Source organism: Neofelis nebulosa, chromosome 6, assembly GCF_028018385.1.
Source record: "Neofelis nebulosa isolate mNeoNeb1 chromosome 6, mNeoNeb1.pri, whole genome shotgun sequence".
Taxonomy (NCBI): domain Eukaryota; kingdom Metazoa; phylum Chordata; class Mammalia; order Carnivora; family Felidae; genus Neofelis; species Neofelis nebulosa.
In genome coordinates, this window is record NC_080787.1 from 110216046 (window position 1) to 110242093 (window position 26048).

The 26048-nt window shown below is 38.8% G+C and overlaps 1 protein-coding gene across 2 annotated transcripts in view; it reads left to right on the forward strand.

The window, feature by feature from the left end:
* Positions 1–26048, forward strand: part of SLC35F1 (solute carrier family 35 member F1) — a 470792-nt gene that overhangs the window by 305741 nt on the left and 139003 nt on the right. The window lies entirely within an intron of this gene.

Here is a 26048-nt window from a genome sequence, read left to right on the forward strand (position 1 = left end):
CACACACACGATAAATCACATCCTATATGACCTGCCAGTATCTTCCGCTTAGCTGGGCTGTGATGAGATCTCCAGTGCTTTATGTTCCACTCATATGTGACCCTGGGAAGTAATTTTATCTCTCTAATTCAGAAGCACCTGGTAATGAAATGAGATCCTACCACAGAATGTGAGCAATGCTCATAAAATAACGACAAATGACTTTGCAATTTCCTTTGACCAAGACATTTATTGTTTGGTGTTGTGGATTAAATCATTCTCTGATTTCTTTATAAATCTTTGTTAGATTCTGGGAGTTCAAACTTGTGAAGAAAAATTTATTTTAAAATAACCCTTTTAATATTTAGCCTGCATTGACTTTTATGTAATTATAAATGTTTTTTAATTATGAAAGCAATTTATGCTTATTAAAGAAAAATTGGAAAATACATGTAACAAGAAGGAAAAAATACCCATTGTGCCATCTCTCAGTCTCAAGCACCTCTGTTAATATTTTGATGTCATTTTTAGAGGCTTTCAATACCTAAGTGTTTGTGCTTTTATTTTAGATAATTGAAGTCGTAGTGTGTTTACAATTTTCATACCTGATTTTTGCACACTTAATATTCCATCATAGGTATTTTTACGTTGTTTTACAAAATTTTTCTACAAGTACTTTTTAAAACCTATTAAATATTCTAGGTGTGGGGCGCCTGGGTGGCTCAGTCGGTTGGGCTTCCGACTTCAGCTCAGGTCATGATCTCACAGTTTGTGAGTTCGAGCCCCATGTCGGGCTCTATGCTGACAGCTCAGAGCCTGGAGCCTGCTTCACATTCTGTGTCTCCCTCTCTCTCTGCCTCTTCCCTGCTCATGCTCTGCCTCTCTCTGTCTCAAAAATAAATAAACACTAGAAATAAGTAAATAAATAAATAAATAAATAAATAAATATTCTAGGTGTGCCTGGATGGCTCAGTCAGTTAAGCGTCAGAATTGGGCTCAAGTCGTGATCTCAGGGTTCATGGATTCGAGCCCCATGTGGGGCGGGCTCTGTGCTGACAGCTCAGGGCCTGGACTGCTCAGGGCTTTGGATTCTGTGTCTCCCTCTCTCTTTGCCTCCACCCCTGCCCACACTGTCTCTCTTTCTCAAAAATAAACATTAAAGATTTTTTTAAAAAATTAAGAAAAGCTATTAAATATTCTAACAAGTAGATGTATTGAAATTTACCTCTGGGCAGTGAAGTGTTTATATGCTCAGAATTTTGAAAACCAAGTGTATTAAATAATAATATTATTTTAGGAACCAGAACCCATCCCCCTTCCCTTTGGAAACCAGGGCATTTTAGAAGTCTTGATATAAAACAAAACGAAGCAAAACAAAACAAAACACTGACCCCTGGCCAACAGAGTAATAAAATTACCTTAAATAATCTTATAGATTTATAAACGCATAGTGTCCCTGGTTCCGTGAATATCCAGCAATGTACTATTCTAGATTTCACAAATATTTTATGATATTAAACATTTTGCTAACTTTCCCAGACTTTTCGATTATACCCTCCAGTGTAATCCATATGACAAAAAGGAACAGAAGTGATTTCTGATTCTGCCTTTTCAGAGGTTCTGTCTTCCCTTTGCTATTCTAAACTATGCAATAGCAATGACAATTTCAATAAACTGCTGTAGTACTAACTTAAGTTTATTTGACATATCAGTGGAAACAGGAACAGCTATATTTTAAGACACTTGGCTGGAACAAGTAAAAGAACAAAAGGAACCCAATTATGCAAATATGTGCTCTTGCACCTCGAGGAGGTTGGCTGAAAATGGGAGAAAATGGCAGGCTTATAGTTTCCTGCCTGAGTTATTAGTTCTCCTTATAATTAAAATCAGACGTAATTATGATTATTACTATTATCCTTCAACAATTTTCAACAATTAAAAATCATCCCTGGATATATTCAAATGCTCATAGCCCTCATTTTCTAATGCCTTTTGAAGACATTTTTTTTCCTGTTAAGATGTTTCCACCTGATTTGTGGAAAGTCTTGTTTGGAGTACTTAGCAGTAGAAACTCTCATGGTGACAAGTGACCAAAAAAAATCAAATTCTAAGTTGCCTTTAAGCAAAACAAAACAACAAAAACAAAATGAAATCTAAAAAAGAAAGAAAGAGAGAGAGACTGGAGAAGCTGAAGGGTAGTGCTGGTTTCTCAAAGCTTGACCTGGTTCAAATTAGGCATCAAGATCCAATTTTCCATTTCTACATTTCTTCACTCTGGCTTCCCCAGAGTATGACCCATGCTCTAAAGAGATTTTTTTTTCTCTACTTGTGATTATAAGAAATCTACCTCTGTTTCAGATTCCAGCCTTCAAACTTCCAGGGTCAGGCATTTAGTGGAAGAACAATGCTTCCTCCTGGTCACTCAAGTGACCAAGTGTATCTTTTTGGTTCTGTTTAGGTTATGTGTCCAATCCTAACTCAAACATTTTGGCAAGTATAAAGTTACATGCTTATTATTCCATTCCTGCTTCTGAGTAGAGCGCCAAGTGCTGCCGTCTTTCATGAATCCATCCCTATCCACCTGCTATGGCTTGAATTTGACACCCTTCCCTTTCATATGTTGAAATCCTAATCTCCAATACCCCAGAAAGTGACTGTATATGAAGGAGAGCCTTTAAAGACCCAATTTAAGGTAAAATAAGGTCATATGGATGGGTGCTAATTCAACTTTACTGGTGTCCCTATGATAAGAAGAGATTAGGACACAGGGGAAAAGATCACGTGAAAACACAAGGAGAATACAGCCATTACAAGCCAATTAGAGAGGCCTTGGGAGAAAACATCCCTGCTGATACCTTGATCTCGGACTTTGGCCTCCAGAACTGTGAGAAAATAAATTCCTGTTAGTTAAGCCACCCAGGCAGTGGTACTTTGTTATGGTAGCAAACACACACCCCACTCAGAAATTTTGTTATGGTAGAAACGAACACACACCCACTCACACCCTTTTTCTTCTGAACTTCTGTTGCCTTTTTTGGTCTTTCTTACTCTTTACCTTATATTACATCTAGGCATGTTGGTATTTCATATATTTCTTCCCAGTCCATAAGGTCTTGGTGTGCAAAACCTAAGTCTAATTCATTTCAAACTGCCCACAGTGTACTCATTAATTTATCAAATAATTATTGTGTGCCTACTATAAACCCCAAGTGTAGCACAGTCTTACTAGGCACTCAATAAACATTTGCTAAATGAATAAATGTGATCCCCAAAAGGCAGGTGATGCTATAAATCATTACTAAATGTCAGTTCTTAAAGAATGCATGATCAGTCGAAGAACAACAATGAGGAACATATGAAGCCTTTTGAAGTAATGCCAGGATCATGTCATGCTGACTGCAGTATTTTAGGATTTTCATGTTGCTTCTCCCTGCAGGACGAGGAGAGTAAGTGGTGTTAACAGGTCATTGTTATAATAAATTCCTTGTCTGACCTGAGCCAGAACTGTGCGCAGCTAAGTGAAAAGAAGTTTGAGAACGTAGTTGATGCATTAACTAAATAATTAGATTTCTCGGGTAAAGGCATTAACTGTTTATTTTCTCACAATAAGTTTAATATGGAGCCATCCACAGATTATAGAAAGGAAACAGAACTGTATATATAGCAAAACTTTTTGGGGTGGACATGGTTTTTAGTCAGCCAGCATCCATTCACCCTATTTCCAACAGAAGCCCAGATTTCGTCAGGGAACCTACCCCATCCACTATCCGGGCCAGGTGGCCCTCAGGGGGCCCCAGTTCTCATTCAAGAGGTGGATGCTTGACCAAAATGAAGCCCATGGGACATTCTGTCCTGGGACTTTGAGCCTTGAGCTATGTCATGAGAGGACACAAGACAAAACCTAACAGAAAAAATTGGAAGTGCCACATTCCATTTGCAGTGCCCTAACAAAAAGACCAACTATTTCATGCTGCCCTAGTTATTAATGGTCTAATTATCCAAGAATCACTAATCCCAAGAAGTGGATTACTCAAGAGGGATAGGCCACAGAAAAATCCTTCCCAGTGCACCCATCCCACTGTGGCCGCATGGCAAAATGGACAAGGAACATTCTCCCCAGGAGAAGAAGCAGGGCTACAGAAGACAAAGGAAAACAGAAACCTTCTCAAACCAGAAATGCAGTGAACTACATTGGTGAACAAAAGTAGATTACTACCAGGGCAGAAAGTTCTCTGCTTTCTCAAATGAGAATTTTAGTGTAGTTTTCTCTCTCTTCCTCACTGCATAAGTCAGTGTGCTGGGAGTGGATAAAGCTTATCATTCACAGAAAGGTTGCCAGACCTTTAAGAGCTATGAATCTCAATTCCACTGAAAGGACTACTCATTACTCAGGAATATTTGACCCAGATCTAAAAGTATATTCTAAGTTTAACACTGGCAGCAGGAATTTCAGCATTGGACTTTAAAGAAAACTTTAACCTGATAACTAGATGAGACATTTAGTGGTTTCCCTTTGTGAGGGGAGAGTGAATGAATTTTGTTTAGATGCAAGTATTTCTATAATTATAAAGAAGCAAAGAGAATATGTAAGGATGGATGGATGTTGAACAGCCACGAAAGTAGATGACAATAGACATATGAGATTCAGTCCCAACATCAAATAACTCTCTCTCCTTAATTCATCACCCTTCTCCTTTCTCAGACAATGTATTCAGGAAAAGTAATCTAGCACTAGAAAATGTACAGGAGCCAAGTGGCTCAGAATGGGAGACGGAGAGATCAGCCATCAGACTAGCTGGAGACCAGCACAACAGTTTAGGTGAGAAGCAGTGAAAAACTTGACTGGAGTCAACACGGGATGGTTGTAGAGGTAGTTGTTAGAGAAGAGAAAGTAAAGAGAGAGGATGAGCAGGGATTCAAAATTGACAAACCATGAAAGAGGGAAGAGTCAATGATGGTTCTGAAACTTTGCGGGGCACCTGGGTGGCTCAGTCGATTGAGCATCCAACTTCGCCTCAGGTCATGATCTTGCGGTCAGTGAGTTCGAGCTCCGCATCAGGCTCTGTGCTGACAGCTCAGAGCCTGGAGCCTGCTTCGGATTCTGTGTCTCCCTCTCTCTGTGCCCCGTCCCCGCTCATGCTCTGTCTCTCTTTCCCTCAAGAATAAATAAAACATTAAAAAAAAAAAAAAGAAAAAGAAACTTTGCTGGCACCATTAGCAAGAATTGGGAGTGTAATAGGAAGAAGGCATTTGCAGGGTAAGGGATAATTGAGTTCAATTTTGAAAAAAAATAGGTCTACTTGTTTACAACACACCCTGTTGGATACTTCGGAGGCAGTTGATTATGTTGGAAGGGTGGGTAATCAATTTGTTAGAAACACACAAAACTACTTAAATTGTAGGCTCAAGCTTTGTGCAAGCCCTTTGGAGCATGGTGGCCAGGTTTGTAGTGTTGACTGTTCCTGGCATATGGTAGACATTAAATATATGTATTTGTTCAACTCACATGTAGCAGATAGTCGTTCCATGCCAGTCAGTATCCACTGCCCTCCATGTTAGCCAGATTATCCCTTATTTTCTTCAGGGAAATAAGCTCTTTTTCCTCTGTATCCATTTTCTGTGTAACTTGATTCAAAATGCCCCTTCTTCCTCTGATCAAGAGCTGGGCATGTGATCCAACCTAGGCCAGTGTTTGTTCTTCTTCCAGGTTTCAAATCTTAAATGGAATGAGGCAAACTGTTAACCCAGTTCATCATGATTTGCTCCAGCAGTGGAATATTAAAAAGACTGTTTGCACCAGAAGTCCTGATTCCTTAAAGGACTTTTTAAAAACCTGGTCCTCCAGGCTTCCAACAATCGCCTTTTCTACTCACAACAACAGCTGGGGTCTGTTGCTTTCAATTATAAAAATCTTGACACAAATCATCATGTAGCTAGCAATCATCCACACCCTCCCAACAGCACTAGTCTGAAGAATTGAAGACAGTAATTAATCCAGCTTTCTTATAGAAGTAGATACTATAAGTAACCTTGGGAAATCTCGTGTTCAAACACCATTTATATTAGGAAGTAATTCATATCTAACCTGGATTTTGCTTATAAAAAGTTAAAACCATGAATAGTCAAGAAGACGCTTAGAGGTGGGATACTCCACCACATTATTATAAACACTAATACAAGTTAAGGCAAGTCCAATGCATCTGGACATATGTTTTAAATTCAGCCACACATCAGGATGCACTCCAGTTCTGATCAAGGCATCACTTCTCAGCTCTCAACCCTTTATCTCCCTTACCTCTTAATTAGAATCCACCGTATGAAAATCAACAAGTCTACAGCATGTTATAATTGTTGGCCCTGTACTAGGACTGATTTAAGGACTGTTGCATTTTGTTGTCTTGATCACAAGACATAAAACTGAAGAGAGAGTATCCTCCTTGTCTGTTGTGAAGTAAGCATGCAGGATAGGTGCAGCTTGTGTTGTCAAGGATGGGGAGAAAGACAACTGACACTGCTAATGGAGTGTGAACTGGTACCAACTCTTTGAAGAGTATATTTGTCTGTGGTCTAGGGAATGTAAAAAAATATACATATTCTACAAACCAGTAAGTTTGGAGACCTGTCCAGACACAGAAACGTGTTTATTGCAGCATTGTTTTTCATAGCAAAAACTGGCAATACCCTATGTGTGCAAGAATAGGGGGAATGGATAAATAAAATGTTGCATGCTGTTCAGCAGATTTTTTTTTAATGACCATATTTATTTGTGTGTAACATGGATGGCTCACAAACACCATGAGGAGTGAGAGAGCTAGTTGCAAAGTAATAGAGAGAGTAGCCAGAGTATGACACTGGTATTATCAATTTTATAAAACTCTTACAAAAACATGTTATTTATAGACATGCGTACATAGGTGTATCCATGTGTATTAAAGCAAAAATGGATTGTGAGGCAATTCACAAATTCTCTTTCATTCCTCCTGAGGATTGGGGAAGTAGTATTTGGTGTGAAGCAAAGCAAAGACTTCAACTTTATGTGGAGTGTTTTATTTTTTATTTCACTTTATTCTTAAAAATGGCTTGAAGATATTTCAGAAAATGTTAAAAATTACCACTTCTCTATTGTAGCTGCGTTGGTGTAGCCAACTATTTTTTCTGTGTTTTTCAAACCTAAAATTTTCTCAAGTCCACTACTAAGACACACGATGCTTGATCTATTCATTTAGTTTTCAACAAATATATATTACTTGCTTGCTGTATAAAACACTATGATTGGTACAATAGGAAATAACAAAGGTATATAAAACATGGTCCTACCCTCAAGGCTCTTGTAGCTTTAGAATTTAAAAGTCCTTTTTAGAAAACAGTGTGTGTGGGCTCAGGCATGCCTCAGTGTGGAAACATCTTCAATAGGCTTGTAACATGAGATTATGCCAGTTGTCATGAAATGACACGTGGGTGGGCTTCCCGTCTATGAAAACATAACAAAATCACCACGTACAAAAGATTAAATTAGGGTGTGATTGACACTTTAAAAAAGAATCATTCCCATTTTTAAAAATGATTCGTTTGTAGGCCTCTTCTGTAAGCATATGAAATGTGATGGTTATCTAGGAAAGATTTCTTTACATCCAGTTTTTTGGGCAACACATCCATTAGGTAAAGCAAGGAATACCAGTATAAGACAAAGACTTCTTTACCTGAAGAGTGCTGTTCTGCGGGAAGTTAGGTCAAGCATACCTGGAGACATGTAGCTGAGGAGCTTCATGGTAGCTCAGTGCCCAGCTCTGTGGTCCAAGTGGATGAATTAAGTCAAGATGTGGGCTGGTGATCCAATGGAAAAGCATCAACTGGGGCATCTCTCTGTTGTAGCTGCCACAGGAGATTTAGGCTGATAGAACCCGGACAATGGGTAGAACACGCAAATTATTGCAGATGCCAGCAGTGTTCCAGAAAGGTAGGTGAAGGATGAATGGTAAGACAGAAAGCTGTCTGTCAGAAATTGAAGGATCACACCTCTGCCCCCATTAGGAAAGGAATGGTGTATCAGTTTGGGAAGAAAGGGCAAAAATCCAAAACACACCCTGTATTTTTCACAAAGAGAATTGGAAAAGACAAAATCATCAGTGAAAGAAAAGAGAATCGATATGGGCTCTAGGTGAGTCTAGGAATTTGAAGACTGCTTACAAGGCAGACTGGCCAGTAAGGTCTCTCTACCTTAGTAAAAGCTAAGTAAATGTGTGTTGATTGAAATTCTGAATTGAATATTAAATGTATCCTATGTGCATGGATCCTCTAGGCCATGAAAAGGAATCTGAATCCAATGTATACAGCTTACTAACTCAAAGGGTAAAAGTGGAGGCAAGAGGCTTACAAGAGCATTGCCTTTATTTTTTTTTTTTTTTTTTTATTTATTTATTTTTTTATTTTTTAATATATGAAATTTACTGTCAAATTGGTTTCCATACAACACCCAGTGCTCATCCCAAAAGGTGCCCTCCTCAATACCCATCACCCACCCTGCCCTCCCTCCCACCCCCCCATCAACCCTCAGTTTGTTCTCAGTTTTTAACAGTCTCTTATGCTTTGGCTCTCTCCCACTCTAACCTCTTTTTTTTTTTTTTTTTCCCTTCCCCTCCCCCATGGGTTTCTGTTACGTTTCTCAGGATCCACATAAGAGTGAAACCATATGGTATCTGTCTTTCTCTGTATGGCTTATTTCACTTAGCATCACACTCTCCAGTTCCATCCACGTTGCTACAAAAGGCCATATTTCATTCTTTCTCATTGCCACGTAGTATTCCATTGTGTATATAAACCACAATTTCTTTATCCATGCCTTTAAAGAATGGTTCAACATTCATTGTACTGGATTCCTCTTCTCAACTAATACGGTGGCTCTTGACCTGCTTTAGCGCTCTCTCCTCTGTATGCCCTCTTTTCTCTGAACAGCCAAGTTCAGTGTGGAAAAACTCCTGGTAACTGCAAAGAGAGAAAAAATAGAAGACACTGTGTGTGTGTGTGTGTGTAAGAAAGAGAGAGAGAGAGGGAAAGAGAGAGAAAAGGGGACAGAAACATAAGGGGAGGAACACACAGAATCAATGATATACATAGTCCTTTTTATGAATGTATGACTTTTGCTCATTAGCTTTTGCTTCTTCTCCCTCTCTTTTCTTAAAAGTGATCTACTGATAATTGGCAGGCACTGCCTCGCTATTCTGGTGAACAGTATGTCCAAAGACGTTTCTCCAGAGAGCTTGGTTATACTATTCTCCCTGGTATCAGGAGGCAGCGAAACCTAGCCTCCCTCTGGGGGTCTGCTCTCTAGCCTTGGCTCAGGCGAAGTGGAATTTGGGGTAGGAGTCACTGCAAAACTGGGGGAAAAAAAGCTGTCAGCCACGGTGTGCCTTGGCATTCAGACATGTTCTGTTCCTTGGGGATTTCTATATTTGGCAGACCGTAAGGTATTGAGGTAGATGAAACAGAAGAGATCTGAAAACTGCACAGTGGATTTTCCCTTGCAGTCTTATATCTCAAAAAAAAAAAAAAAAACGCAATTTAAAATGCATGTGAGAAAAGGGTATTTTTGAAAGTTTTCCAAAATAAAAGACCAAGAAGTGCTTTCAACTAATATATATTAAAGGTTATTTGCCTGCATAGATAAGATGGTCTTGTTGCTAGGCAACAGAGACACCGAGACAATGGTGGACCAGGAAGGTAGAGGGACTCATGAGTATTTTAGTGTGAATTCTTGTCACTGTAGGAATTAGGCTGACAAGCCTCCCCCATAATGGGAAAAATGGAGATGGCAAAAATGAAGATATGATGGACTGACAGAGGTGAGGCGTCTTGATTTGTTTGCCTAATATACACAATTCTTGTGCGATGTAGTTGATATTTTTAAATGCCAAATAAACTGTTTATCCTAATAGAGATTTTTCCAACTTTCTAGCTTATATTTGGTGACTCTCCCAGTGAAGGCAGCTGTAGGATTTCAGACAATTGTATATAACCATCATAGGTAGAAGCAAAGCTTGATTATACAAGCAGTGTGAATATGGTATATTCTGAATTAGAAATGAGAACTCAGTTCCTCACTTACCTGTCAAAGGAATTTCGTTATCATTTAAAAGTGAAAATTTATTTGATAGATGGTGGCTTTTTCATAGAAATATGAACATTTTTCATTTCAGGAATCCTATAGATTTTGGCTATTTGGTATGCAGGGTTTTTATTCTAGATCCCCACAGTCTTTAGAATTCATATTTTATCTTTCCTACTACTAAAAAGTTGAACCTAACAAAAAAGGTTAGTCCCCTTCCCTCTCCTGCAAAAAAAAAAAAAAAAAAAAAAAAAAAAAAACAGTTGGAGAAAGTGAACAGAGGATTTTTAATTAGTTTAACGTAGAAGAGCAAAAGTCAGGAAATGGTTTACATTAATTGTGCCAGAGACCTCTACAGCAATTTATTTCTAATAAAGTACATATCATAAGAATTGATGAAGGTTATTCATCAACTTTCAATAATATATTTATTGCATAGGAATTATTACCTTATTGTCTTTATTTGAAGAGCTCCAAATCTGAACATAGAGTAGCTATTTATTATAGTCATGATTTTAGAGGTTCACAGGGTTATGAAAGTACCACATTTTACATAGAGTGAAATGAGTGTGTATATGAAGTAACACTTCAGTTCAGTCCAAAAAGCAGAAGCTGGCCGGGTTCTCCAGCGAGTATGAACTTAATAATGTCTAAGTCCCACCCCCATACTCACCCCCATTCCCACAGAGTGGACTTAAATTGAGTTAGATTCCAAAATTATTCCAATTGAGTGATCATCTAACTGACCTGAAGATCCAGTGATTTGAAAGAGCCAATGTGGATGACTCCCAAGAAGGACTAAAACAAGGGAAAAAAAGAAAAGTTCCCCATAGTAACTTTATTCATTATATAACCTCACCTATGGCTCTCAGAATTTATAAAAGATCCTTACCTCAATTCCACTTCTGTGCATATACCCCAAATAATTGAAAGTAGAAACCTGAACAGATACTTGTACACCAGTATTCATAGCAGCATTATTCACAATAGCCAAAAGGTGGAAACAGTCCAACTGTCCGTCAACATATGAATGGATAAACAGAATGTGGTGTATACACAGTGGCATATTACTCAGCTTTAAAGAGGAATGAAATTCAAATACATGCTACAACATAGATGAACTTTGAATACATTATGCTAGGTGAAATAAGAAAACATAATAGACAAACATGTGATTCTACTTATACGAAGAGCCTAGAGTAAATTCACAGAGGCAAGAAGTAGAACAATGGCTACGAGTGGCTGGAGAAGAAGGTTATGGGGAGTTATTGTTTAACAGATTTCAGAATGGGATATGATGAAAAAGTTCTGGAGATGCATAGTGGTGATGGCTGCACAAGAATGTGAATGTACTTTAAACAAAGGAAATGAAACTACATTAATAACGGGGAGAAATGTGCAGAAGGAAAATAATGAAATCTTTCTGAAATATGGAAGTAGAAATTTATTTGTCTCTAACTAGTTTTGAATGTCTCAGATCTTGTGAAACCATGCAATTTGTTCTTTGTTTTCAGTGGATTTAGGTAATATTTTCTGACCAAGGATGGGTGATTTTCCTTCCTTTGTTTTGTTTTTTTTTCTCTCCTCCTTACACTGTCTACTCACCAATGACCCACATTTCTGATCCTAGTTTTGTCTTGAATTTTGAATTAAAACTCATCTGGAGGGGCGCCTGGGTGGCTCAGTCGGTTAGGCATCTGACTTCGGCTCGGGTCACGGTCTCGTGGTCCGTGGGTTCGAGCCCCGCGTCGGGCTCTGGGCTGATGGCTCAGAGCCTGGAGCCTGCTTCCGATTCTGTGTCTCCCTCTCTCTCTGACCCTCCCCCGTTCATGCTCTGTCTCTGTCTCAAAAATAAATAAACTTAAAAAAAATTTTTTTTAAATAAAAAAATAAAACTCATCTGGAAACTCAAACGCAATGTTAAATTGTGTGTGTGTATGTATGTATGCATCTATCTATCTATCTATCTATGTATATGAATCTGATCTGGCTTCAGTGAAAAATTAAAGTTCTTAGAATGGTTATTTAGGATAAACTGATGCCCAACCTCTAATGCCTTGATCCATCATTGGGAGGGAAAGTTAGGTTACTACCACTAATCAAATATAGATTAATGTGGAAATAAAATGTATTTAGATTTCGTGAGTGTAAAAAAAACAATATGAATGTACTTGATGCCACTGAACTATAGGCTTAAAAAATGTTAAAATGGTAAATGTTGTGTATACTTCACACACACACACTAACAATCATTGGGGGGGTGGGAATCACTTCATCAATTTCTTGCTGAAATTGCACCCTTTTGCTTCTTTCTCTCCCAACCTCAGTTTCAAAAATACAAGACTGGCATCACTATGTGTCTTAACTTAAACTGGTGTGATAGCACAAGGTCAGTTTAGTAATTTCCTCTCCTGGAAATGTCTCTTTATGTTCTTTCTTGAAGCATTGTTTATTTGTCTGGTTACTTGCTAAGGCCAGCCACATGCTTGGGGGCAACACTGAGATGTTAAGAGAGAAGTCCAGTTTTTCCTGCCCTGGTTGGAACTTGTAGGACAGATGGTGTGGTATAGACAGCAGGTCCACAGACGGGACAGATGGCCCAATCTTTATTCTGAAGTAGAATGCAGGTCCTGGGATTTGGGTTCAGTTATATCAGAGGAGTCTAAGTTTCTGTTATTGAGGAAGAAATGAGAGATACGAGGCCTCTCAGGAAAACAGGTAAACAAGGAGCATGGAGGGAGTGTGCTTACAGGCCTGGTGCACCCAGAAGACCAGGAAAAAGAAGTACTTTAAATGTCCTTTCATGCTATGCCTGTTCACATTCAAATTTCCTATTAAGGGGTTAGCAGCTTCATTTCAGCTAGGTGAATATAAACCACCTTCAGGCACCCTTCAGACTTCAGCTATAACCTTCACAAAAGATCACTCTGTTTCAGTTGAAGTCAGATCTAAAAATAGACTGGATTTGGTGGGAGTGGGTGGGTACTACAAGTTTGGTATTTGGATTAGATCTAAGATGTAAGAAGAGAAGAGGGCAAAAAGGTTGATGGGACTGCTTTGGAGAATAATTTGAATTGTTTTCCAGGTTTGCATTAGGAATCCTAATCTTAGCCTAGGCCTACATCTTACCTCCTGTCTTGACTACTAATTGGAAATCTAAAAAGTTTTCTTTTATTCACCTTTAAGCTCTTACTTTTTCTCTATCTCCTAAGAAATCCACAGACAAATGGCACATCATATTAAAAGTTACCATGTAGGGTGCCTGGGTGGCTCAGTTAGTTAAGCATCTGACTTCAGCTCAGGTCATGATCTCACAGTTCGTGAGTTTGAGTCTTACTTCAGGTGAGCCCGAGCCCCACTTTGGGTCAGCCCCATTTCTCTCTCTCTCTCTCTCTCTCTCTCTCTTTCTCGTCCCCCATGGGATTCTCTCTCTTCCTCCCTTTCTCTCCGCCCTTGCTCACTTGTGCCCCCTCTCTCTCAATAATAAATAAATAAATAAATAAATAAATAAATAAATAAATAAAAGTTACCATGTAGCCCTTGATTTCTGGAACACATCCTGTTCAATTTTGTTTCCTAAGAAGTCACCTCTCTTTAGTCTTGAGAATGTATGGGTGAACTCTTGCTTGACAGGACAGGCCATCTGCTGTGTCTCAGAGGTTTGTATTCTATCAATGGACTCCTATCCAATGATGCATATCCACTTTTCAAGAAATACACTTAGCATGGGTCATTAGGGTTTGTATTTGTTGTGTTTTTTTTTCCTAAGCTGCTATATTGTAAAATTGACCTTTTTCTTGGGGGTATACATTTCTATGAGTTTTAGCTTGGGTCATTAGGTTTTGTTAACACTGGCGGTACACATGAACGGAATCACTAGTGCTATAGTTGATATACAAAAAATAAATGACTAAAATTTAGGAAAGTTAAAATCTCCCTAAAATATAATGTGCAAATATATTAGAAGATGATAAAATAGAGACCTTCGGCTCTAGGGACTACATCTATATTATGTATGTTTGAGGATTTGTTTGTGATAAATAAATATTTGTTAAGCAGACAGTGATGTATGTTCATAAGAGTGTCGCAGAAAAGGACTACAAAACAGAGGCTTTGCTTTCCCTAAGTTTACTACTATTTCAGGACAAAAGAAAAACACACATAACATTTAAGAAATACAGGATAGGTTGAGTATGTTCCCAAATCAATAGAAAATGTATAAGGACCATAAGAATTCAGAGGAAAAGTCAATGTGGGTCAAAATGGGGAAGTTTCTTTGAGAAGGTAGGATTTGGGGCAAGGCTTATAATAGTGCATTTATCCAGAAATAGCCCTGCCTTTCCCTTGGGTTCTGACAGACTTAGAACAGATATCAATTTATTCCTATACTAAGGACAACCCTATCAGGTGGTTCAGGTCACCAGCCTCATCTAATTGGTTGTCTCTTTCTTTGTAATGATAGGAAGTAATAAGTCACAAATGCCCTGTGGAGGAATATTCCAGTTTATTTATTAGTTTAAATTGGGATTTTTCAGAATGTAATAGAATTAGCCGCAAAGCAGTATCGCAGTCTCTGGGAGACTTCGTAAAATACAGATCCGAGCCCCAGCCCAGACCTGCTGAGTGCCAATGTCTGAGGTAGAACCCAGAGATTGGCAGTCTGGAAAGCTCCCCAGGTCATACTAATGCATACTCAAGTGTAAGAACCGGTCTAGACAAAGTAGGGGGAAATGGCAAAAATCTGATTGCATCAAGAAATAACATTTATACAAACTTATAAAGAACTGAATCACTGGCTGTTTTGTTTTCTTCCTTCCTAAATATTTTAGCATTGTTTAATGATTTATTCTAGGCCTATGTATGTAGTTAAGGCTGGTAACATACTCTGGAACATGCCTACGCCATGGCCTGCAGTAACTGTGCGATGTCCCTGGCTCCAAATGTGTTTGCCACCCAACACCGGAAGCCTCACTTGGAATGGACAGTAGCTTATTATTTGCCATCTTCTCCTCTACTGGTTCTTGGTAGTCACAGTTCAAACCACACCATCTCTTATCATTGAGTTAGATTTTACTGCGCTTGGCTGGCTCTGCCTTAATGGTTTCTACTCAACTGAACACAGCACTACCAACCCTTGAGAGGAGTGATTTCTCCATCAGCAGCTTTAAGAAGCGTCAGGAGTTGGTACAGACGCTACATGTATACACCAACAAAAGATTCCTATGAGGGCTTTTGGAGTTCAAACGTAGACAGGCTTTATCTGTAAATGAAGCCTCCAGGGCAGGGAATATCTTGGCCATTCGTACAAGGGCAAGGCACCTCCTCAAACAGAATGCAGGGAAATGAGTAAGAGAGGTTCTTAGTTCTGAAGAGCTTGTCAAACCCCTGCTGGAAGAGTTGCCAAGAATTCCTCCCCGACCTCCAAGACTGAAAGGAGGACACGGAAGTAATAGAATTCAAACTTCTGCATTCTCTGGCTGCTAAAGAGGATAATATCACCTACAAGCCAAGGACACCTGACAGAGGAATGTGACTACAGCAGTAAAATACTTAAAGAAGCCCACAGATGCACAGATAACTTGATATTCACATGTTCTGGCCAAGGCTAAACTTCCTGTTCACAACCGAACCTCTTATTTTTGTAACTTTCTTATTCTGAACACTTTCAAACATACACAAAAGTAGACAGAATAATATAATGAACCCCCATGTGCCAGTATATCAGCTTCAATAAATTTCAAATCCTTATCCTTATCCTCACCACTTTCCCTGGTGTTATTTTAAATCAAATCTCAGACATTGTATCAATTCATCTGCAGATATTTCAGTGTGTATTTCTAAAAGATAAGAGCTTAAAAGTAAACATTGATCACATTTAAAATTAACAATAATTTATGGGGCGCCTGGGTGGCTCAGTCAGTTAAGTGTCCGACTTCAGCTCAGGTCATGATCTCACAGTCTGTGAGTTTGAGCCCCGCATCAGGCTCTGTGCTGACAGCTCAGAGCCTGGAGCCTGCTTCGGATGCTGTGTCTCCCTCTCTCTCTGCCCCTCCCCTGCTCATGCTCTGTCTCTCTCTGTCTGAAAAATAAATGAAAATATTTTTAAAAATTAAAATAAAATTAAATTAAATTAACAATAATTCTAATTCTATCCTGTCAGTGTTCAAATTTCCAATTGTCTCATAGATATATATTTTTTACAGTTTGTCTGAGTCTGGATGCAAATAAAGTCTGCACATTGCACATGGCTGATGTTTTTCTTAGGTTCTTTTAACCTATAGATTTCCTTCTTTTGTTTTTACTACAGTTTATTTATTGAAGAAACTGCATGTGTCTTCTACAGTCACTGCTTCTCCAGCCATAGGGTATACAAACTGGCTGGCACTCAAATGCAGATTCTGAGTCCATAGGTGGGGGGAAGGTCTGAGAGTCTGCATTTCTAAAAGACCCTTAATCACTCCTGCTGCCATTCAACAGACCAAACTGAGTAGCCGGACTATAGCAGATCTCACAGTCTGGATTTTGCTGATTGAATCTTTCTAGTGACTTTTAACATACTTCTCTGACCTCTGAATTTTCTAAATTAGTAGCTAAGTCCAGAGACTTGATCAGATTTAGGTTCTGTGTGTGTGTGTGTGTGTGTGTGTGTGTGTGAGTAGTGTTTGGTTCTTCCACCAGGAAGCACATAAAACATAATGCTTCATTGTCTCTTCCTTTGTAATGTTAGTAGCTTGACCTTCAAGGCCAATACCCATTAATTCATCATGGGGTACAAAATATGATAGTCTATTTCTCTCATTTTTTTAAATTTATTGGTTAGAATATTACCATAAAGACCAATCTCTCCCTCATCTACTATTTAGTTACCTAGTGGTATAGTTCATATAAGAATCCCAGGGGACAAAAACTTGATTTTTTTCCCTTTGTTTACCAGTTTTCAAAATGAATTGGTTTATTAATATCTTCTAATGGTGACCAATTAGGATTTTTTTTCAATGTGTTTGGTGGTAATTGTTGTTGCTCTTGCTTTCATATTTATTATGAACTTACGGATCTAAACGTATCTGATACATTTCAATCCATTTCAGTTGTTAGTTTCATATGAAAGACCCTTCAAGTTGGCCTCTGTGTCCTTTTGACACAGCCCTAGTAATGTTTGATTTCTGTCTTGCTCTTCTATATGACAAGATGTTCCAGGCTTGACTTGTATTACATTTCCCGACCCAAATCTGCCATTAACCACTTCTCCAAAAACCATTATTTCTTTTGGTGGAAAATGGTATTTTAAGATGATTATCTGGGCACCATAGTGTTCTTTGCCACTAGGTTAGTATAGTGGAAACTTTTTAACCCCCAAAATATATTCTTTAATATTTTAAGATGGGACTACATATATAAATATAAATATAAATATAAATATAAATATAAATATAAACATAAATAATATATATATATTGCATTGCTTAGAAAATACTGCCTTGTTTCTACTGAAACTAATTTCAGAAAGATCATATAAATAAAGATATTTCTGGTTTATTTTATGAAATGTGCCATATAAACAAAAAGCATCATTCTTAGAATAGTGAATACTTTCCAATAAAAAGTCAAGACAGACCTTAGACAAATCACCTAACTCTAAATCCAATTTCATGCTCTGAAAAATGCCTTCTTCATAAGGCTATTAATACCAAAGTTATCATTTACTAAGTATTTCCTGGAAGCCAGACACTTTACATATATTTTCTCGTTTAATCCATGTAGCGTATTTTCAAATAAGTAGTGTCTGACTCATTTTATGAATGAGTAAACTTTCTCAAGGTGACACAGCCAGTTCAGGAGCAGAGTCCATACCTTAACACAGGTCTTTTTGACTTCATGCTTTTAACCTAGAGTATAAGGTGGCAAGTAAATGAGAGAATGAATATATGGTGTCAGTGCCTGACAAATGGTGTTCAATGAAAAATAGATGTCAGGTAACAGAAATGGCCTTGGTAGATCTGTGCTTGGCATTTGGGCTGGAGGTGGGAGGGTGGACAGGGGAGAGGAGGCTGACCAGATTTCTGCTTTACCAGCGTTTCTGGCCTGTGGACACTTCTCTTGCTAATTTCCCATGTTGGGTCTAACCTATCTGTCCATCATGACAGATGTTCTCATGTCAGAGCTCAAGGTCAGCCCTCAAGAGTTCAGGCTGGCACCTTCTGTCACGTTGTCTTTTGAATATGCTCGGCAAGTAGCAAGAGTCCAGAGGCAAGCCCGCGTTGGCCTCTTCCCCTTACATCATGTGTCATTAGCTGCTACACAGCTCTTTGTTCAAAACAAAATTCATAAAACTGACAGATTCATCTGCTAATGTCAAGAGGCATCAGAGCCAATTACAGGAAGCCTCCAAAAGACAAGTAGGGTCACTTTTCACAGAATGGGATGAAGAAAAGGAAAATAGTCTTGTCATTAAAAAGGACAAATACATTTTCCTCTCAGCAGGCTCCCCCCAGGAAAATAGAAAGATTTATATTAGCACATAGTTTTATTATGACTGCTTTGAATAATTTCAAATCAAAGCATTTGCCCCCACACACAGCCAACCTATCATTAACCATTTTAAGCTAGTGAGCAGTATTTCCCATTGTAAGCGATATCTTTATAATGACAGAAAATTTAGATATAAAGCACAAAATTCCTACACTCCTTTTAAAGATAACAAATAATCACATACATTGTTTAGCATCATCTGGAAAGGAGACTAGTTGTTTGTTTTAATTTGAATTCAGACCTGGAGGATTCTGAGTCTGGTTATTCTGAGATACACCTAAAATGTACTCAAGTTCTTGAGCAAGAGAGGAACAAATTTAGTTGTATTTGAGGACTGCAAAGATTTAGGGCCATAGCCCCAACAATACCATTACTCCACATCAACTGTGAGAGTTTAAGCCAAGTGAGAAAGTTTAGAGTCCACATAGGACTACCCTCTCTGCTGACACCAACTGCAAGTTGATAGGGCAGGAAGTATTCCCCAAAACCATGCCTGGGTTCAGTAATTTGCTAGGACTCACAGAACTCAGTGAAAGCTATTAGAGTCATGATTACAGTTACTGCAAGGAAAGGGTACAGATTAAAATCAACCAAGGGAAGAAGCACATAGAGCAGAATCCAGAAGTACCAAGTCAAGAGCTTCCATTGTCCTCTCTCTATGGAGTCAGGATGTGTTATTTCCCAGCTCCAGTGTGTGACAGCATGGACAAATTATTGCTAATCAGGGAAACTCACTAGAACCTCTGTGTCCAGGGTTTTTATTGGGGCTCCATTATGTAGGCATGACTGATTGCCCATGTGGCTGATCTCAGTCTCCAGAGTCTGGGGGCGACCAAATTCTGCCCCACAAATCACATTGTTGGTCTTTCTGGCATGGCCAGCCCCTACCCTGAATCGTATTGTTAGCCGAGTTCAAATCCCAGATTTTTCAAATCCCAAAACCACTTTTGGAGCAAGGTTCAATTCTTTACTATACAACTACATTATGTAGGAAGTAGGGCATGCGGAAAGACCAGCTATGATAACAATCAAGATAGTAATAACAAAAGCTACTTGCCAGGCAGCATGTCAAGCATTTTTCAAATATCTCATTTAGTTCTAATAAATATTCAAGAAAGCAGGTCCAGTGTGTACGTCCAATGTGTAGATGAGGAAAATGGAGGTTACAGAGACAAAGTTGCAAAACAACATCATATGCCCAGTGCCTGGAAGAGCCTGGCTTAAAGCCCACTGCTGAATGACTCCAGTGCCCTCTTTATGTTGCCCCACCAAGGGGAAGGCATGGCTGCCCTATACATGACTTCAAAGGGCACCATTCTTGATGACTTCTCTGATAAATCTGCCTCCTGGAGCTGAACAGCCGAGCAACCCTAAGGGAACAGCCCAGCCTCATAGACTCACTACCTAAATCAAAAGGGAGGAACTCTTGCTGAGACTTTTCAGGGCAAGAACGTGCACATATAGACAACCGTTAAAGATACAACAAAGTTAAAATGTGTCCTCCCCCTGCCAAGGAGTGGTTGCTCAAGAAAAGGCATAAACTGGACAGGAGTTTGGGGGAGAAAGATGTGCTTGGTTTTTATGGGTTAAATTTTAATTGTTAGATGATATATATGAATAAATGTGTCTATTACAACTAGAAACATGGGGCAGAGATGTTGGTTGTGTTTGACCATGCAGCCACTTAACATTTATCAGATTTTCAGATTCTTCTTTCAGTTATTCACAGTGACAGTGTTTAGTCATTCATGCAGGTTTATTCTTTCATAAGATGCTCTTTTCCAAGAACATAAAATGCATGATGAACAGCATACATGTTTTAAAGAAATTCCGGGTGGGATTTGTCTGTGAGAGTTGTTTAGGTCTAATGCACTGTTTTCATTAAGAGGTAGAGCAACCCATAGCACACAGGTATCGATCAACAGAGTTTAATAGCTGGTATGCAATTTGTTTTATAGGTTTTTAAATTTTTTTTTAATTTTGTAATGTTTATTTTTGAGAGAGAGTGAGCATGAGCGGGGGAGGGGCAGAGAGACAGAGGATCTGAGGTAGGCTCTGCACTGTCAGTGCAAAGCCTGATGTGGGGTTCAAACCCACAAGCCATGAGACCATGACCTGAGCTGAAGTCAGACACTCAACCGACTAAGCCACCTGGGTGCCCCTGTATGTGGGTTTTTAGATATCTTGAAAAGTTCTTTTTTTTTTTATTTATTTACTTATTTTGAGAAAGAGAGCGTGAGAGAGAGAAAGAGAGTGAGCACACACATGTGAGTTGGGGAGGGGCAGAGAGAGAGGGAGAGACAGAATCTTGAGCAGGCTCCACACTGTCAGTAGGGAGGCTGACACGGGCTCGATCTCATGAACCGTAAGATCATGACCTGAGCTGAAATCAAGAGTCAGATGCTTAACTGATTGGGCCACCCAGGTGCCCCCCTGAAAAGTTCTTTCTTTTAAACTTTCTTTCTTTCTTTCTTTTTCTTTCTTTCTTTCTTTCTTTCTTTCTTTCTTTCTTTCTTTCTTTCTTTCTTTCTTTCTTTCTTTCTTTCTTTCTCTTCCTTTATTTCTTTATTTCTTTCTTGCGGGGGGGGGGGGAGGCAGAGAGAGGGGGAGAGAGAGAATCCTAAGCAAGCTCCACACTGTCAGCACAGAGCTCGACATGGGGCTCAAACACCGGAACTGTGAGATCGTGACCTGAGCCGAAATCAAGAGTTGGATGCTCAACAACGAACTGAGCCATCCAGGTGCCTCTGAAAAGTTCTTTATTTATTTATCTTCCTATGTGTTTTAACTATCTGGATGATAAAAGCTAGGCAATCAATTCATACCGATTTTTATATTGGTACAAAGAAGAAAATGTTAGTAATTGTATTTTCTAAGACACATCAAGATAACAGGAAGTTTGGATACTTTGGATAAATGTGCCCCATAAAATTATATATCTTAGCTTCATAAAAGATGACAGCTTAAAAAATTCATAAAGGGAAGTTTTCTAAGATTTGAGTGATTTGGTTCATGTAAGAAATGGTAACATACACTGAGATACACATGTTGAAAAGTTGAGACTTTTATTTTCATATTACAATGTGTAAGCGCTTTTATCTCAGAAGAAGTAATAGAGTTCATAATTAGAGCTAGAATATTGTATTTTAATTATCAATGCCAGAAGTGTAACTTTGAAAGAAATAAAATAAACTTACTGTTGAGCAACCTATCCTGTGTGCGATCATTTCCACACATCTATCTTTTATTCTCTCCTGTTCAACTTACAGTAACAGCTACCACAACCTGATGGGATTGTGATTCATCTTTAGCTGCTTTTAGGTATTTTCTTCAAAGTTTTACTAGGCATTTCTGGAAAACAGCCAGATGACTGAGCAGATTTTTAAGGTGCTATTCAGCGCTCTCGCCTTAATAACAAGATCTTACACTGACTAACTTGTCTAAATCACTATGTGGGGCTTAGCTGAGGATGTGTAAACAAGAGAAGGGCCTGGCACAAGATGGCAGAAAACTTGTACGTTCACATAGCCTCCACTCTCAGGGTAAGTGGTGCTATCCAAAGGATCAAAACACTGGCTGGTCAGGGGGAGAGGCATCAAAGACAAGGCCTCAGCTTGCCTCTAGTTTGGACAAATGTTGTATGCTGGCTGCGATGTGACCTAGGGTAAGGGACAGAGAGGGGTAGGTGGCTGAGGCCCGAAGTGATAATTGTGAGGATTCATGTTCCTGGGCTTCCTCTAGGCAGTTCTACCACACATGGTGAGCTGGATGCAGTGGGTGGCTGGAAGGATACAAGGCTTTCAGAACCCTACCCATTGCTATTATGTTCTGTGCACATACCTTATATTAGATATTAGCTTACACACATTACTCATACTACCTTTCGCAGTAGAGGGATCAAGGTTCAGAGAGCCATTTACCAAGTTACTTAGGACCACATAGCAGAAGGCAGTCTGTGCCCAACCCCAGGTCTGAGATGCCACACGATCCGACCAAGACGCAACTCTGTCTTTTATTCTCGTCCTAATCGCACTGTTTCTAATTGTAAACATGAGTGAAGGAATACAAAACAAAATCTAATCTTCATTATTTTTTTTTTTTGGTATTTCATCCCTATACTCAGGTTCATGTTATAAGGTATGATTGATTGCAATCCTTTTTGTGAACAACTTCTATTTTTATTTCCTCCTAAGTGCATTTATTTGGTTCACTTTCCTGACTAAAGAAAATTGTCTCAAGCTTTCCATTCTAATAAATTTCGCTTTTAATGGTGAGTAATTAAAACCTCCGTCATCAGTCATTTAAAATTTTTCAGGTTCACTGATCCATACGTAAACACTTCCCTTGGGAATCCTGAAAGATGGTGTTATGGCTTCAGATTGTGAGCCAAGGAGGTGCCGGTTCAAGTAAGGGCCTCGCCCCCTGTGTAGGGGCTTTGCGTTTGCTGTAGACTCTGCAAAGCATGCTGGGTTCTGTTCTTGCATAAGAACACCATGAAAGATCACACCACCTGTGAGAGCCCTTAATGAAAATGTCCCAAGAATAATGCAGCTGTCTTGTTCCCTCTGGTACTGTCTTACAGTGCTGTTACTCTTTACTCAGACTACCACTGGGGATGAACAAGAATACTATGAATATTATGAATCAGAGATCTGTTTTCCAGGCACTGCCATGAATGTTAACCATGTTTCTGTTTTTGTACAAAAGTTTTCCCTTCCTTCATTCAGCATGTATTAATAACCACCACCACCCTGGCCCCACCCGTGTGTGACCAGTGTTTTTATGCCTGAGGCTTCAGCAAGTAGCACAGCATAAAACAGTAATTCGTCATTAAACTTCTCTAAGCTACAGGATTTATTTTAGACCTTATTTTATATTTTAGAAGGGCAAGTCGGTCATGGACTTTAGATCAGGCAAGGAGACACCATATTCTTGATACTGACCTGATGGTGATTGGGACACGTCCTCATCCCCAAGCCGCTTCAGGGGTAGACACACAGCTGCATCATGGGTACTGGCAACTCCAGGGGGCGCCATGCACACGGGCTTCAGTGTGATGGGCACCTCCTGGAGTTAGCAGTGGGGCACCCAGCAGTGAGTCGGGACAGGTAGGTCATGAAAGAGTCTTTAATGAGAAATGTGTGACTCCTGAGGACAACGCCACCGTTACAAATCAGTGAGGCAAAATTTGTACAGTGCTAATGAGTTTGAACCCCAGTGCCTGATTGTCATGAGTCCAGATCCTGGCTTATCTGTGTGTCCCTTGGGGCAAGTTATTTAACTCCTCTAGGCCTTGATCTTGTCATCTGCACGTAAAGTTAATAGCCATCTCTACTCTATGGGGTTATTATGAGGATTAGGTAAATTAGTTATTTGTAAGGCATGTGGATACTGCCTGGTACATAGTAAGTATCCTAGAAGTTATTTGTTACAAAAACTCAAAAACACTTTTGACTGATCATGCTGTTGGTGCTTAGTAAAATTAAATATGAATGACATGATCAAGATTGCCAGTAATTTCTTTCCCTGTTCTTAATTATTGAAGTAGTTATTGTTGCTGGAGTGCTGTTACTTAAAATTAGAGTAACTCTCTTTGTTGCACTGTTCCTAATAGAGAAAAAATGGAAACAACCTAGATAGGTTATTGGTGGGAGACTAGATAAACTGTGACAGATTCATAAAATATGATAATATACAGTGTTTAAAATAAATTAGCTCTACATGAAACAACAGGGATACATTTGTAAAGCAATGTGAAATATTTAAAAACCCTAGAAGTGGGGCGCCTGGGTGGCGCAGTCGGTTAAGCGTCCGACTTCAGCCAGGTCACGATCTCGCGGTCCGTGAGTTCGAGCCCCGCATCAGGCTCTGGGCTGACGGCTCAGAGCCTGGAGCCTGTTTCCGATTCTGTGTCTCCCTCTCTCTCTGCCCCTCCCCCGTTCATGCTCTGTCTCTCTCTGTCCCAAAAATAAATAAAAAACGTTGAAAAAAATAAAAACCCTAGAAGAATGTTACATGTACAGTATATACAATAAACTTTCCTATAAAGTTTAAAAACTTTAAACTCTAAACTATGAAGTATTTTGGATACAAACATACCTAGAAAAGGTGTAACAAAAACATAAACATGAAGGATTCACAATAATATCAAGACAATGATTTAAAGAAGGAGAGAAAGGAAGGGAATTTGGCAAGAGCAAAAAAGGAGCTTCAGTTTTATCTGTAGCATTTTCTTCCTCAAAAAGAATCCCCAAATTCCTGAAACGAATGTAGCAAAATCAGGTTGGAGGTTACCTTATTATATTGTCCTCTAATATTTTTATTTATATTTGAACATATTGATAATAAAAATAATAATTAACAGAATGCATTTAAATGCTGGACTGTAATTCTAAAGTTTCCACCCATGGATTTTATTACTGTTTCTAGTTAATTTAAAAAAAAAAAAAGAAGAAGAAAAATTTCAAAACATTAACATACCACCACTTGTGCTTCTCTTTCTTATGGATGGCCCTATTTCATGAGATTTAGGGAGCGGTTTGGCACAAAGGCTGTAAAGAATGCATTTTCATTATTCTAGAAAGAATTTTAATCACCTATTGTACATCAGTGTTAATGAGAGCCATGTAGACAAATCCCTAAGCAGTCCTTTCAAGGGCTGGATTTTTTGCTCAGCCAAAATGCAAAAGTGCTCTCTTGCCTTCCTGGATAATTCTGCTCTGCAAAAGTGTTGTATGTTTTCTGGTGCTTCAAATGAAACAATATGGAACATTTATTTAGAGTGTTTTGCTTTGCAGACTTCTTCAGCGGAACAGCAAGGCAACTAATCATTCCTTTGAATCTATGTAATGAATTACACTTTGAATATGTTATTGATTGGTAGAACAAACAGCACCATGACCCAGATTTTCAGTCTTACATCATTGAGATGTGGCTGGTATGCTCCGAGTTTGGCAATTCTCTGCTCATTGTGTAAATTAACTGGGACAATGACCTGTGACTATAGAATTGCCGCTTTGCAGTTAAATATGCCATCAACCTTTTGATGTCCTATGTATAGTATATTATGTGTAAAATGGTCACCAAATTAATTGTGTCAGATATTGTCTACATTCTAACTAAAAAACAATTTTCATTGTCTGGAACATGAATGTTTATAGTAGATATATTTTAAGTACCTCAATTTCGATGCTATTTAGCATTGCTAAGATTATTAAACATGAAATTTATTTATACATTCTGTATTATTTATTGACCACTCACCATATACTGTTGGATCCTAGAAATAAAGTGATGACCAAGGCAATGCCATGCTCTCCAAATTGTTAATAATCTAATGGGTAATAGAGTCAAGAAAACAGGTCATTACAGTGGATAAGTATTATATGTGGGATAAACCAAAGACATTAAAGAAGCACATCACAGGGAAACTCAGTCC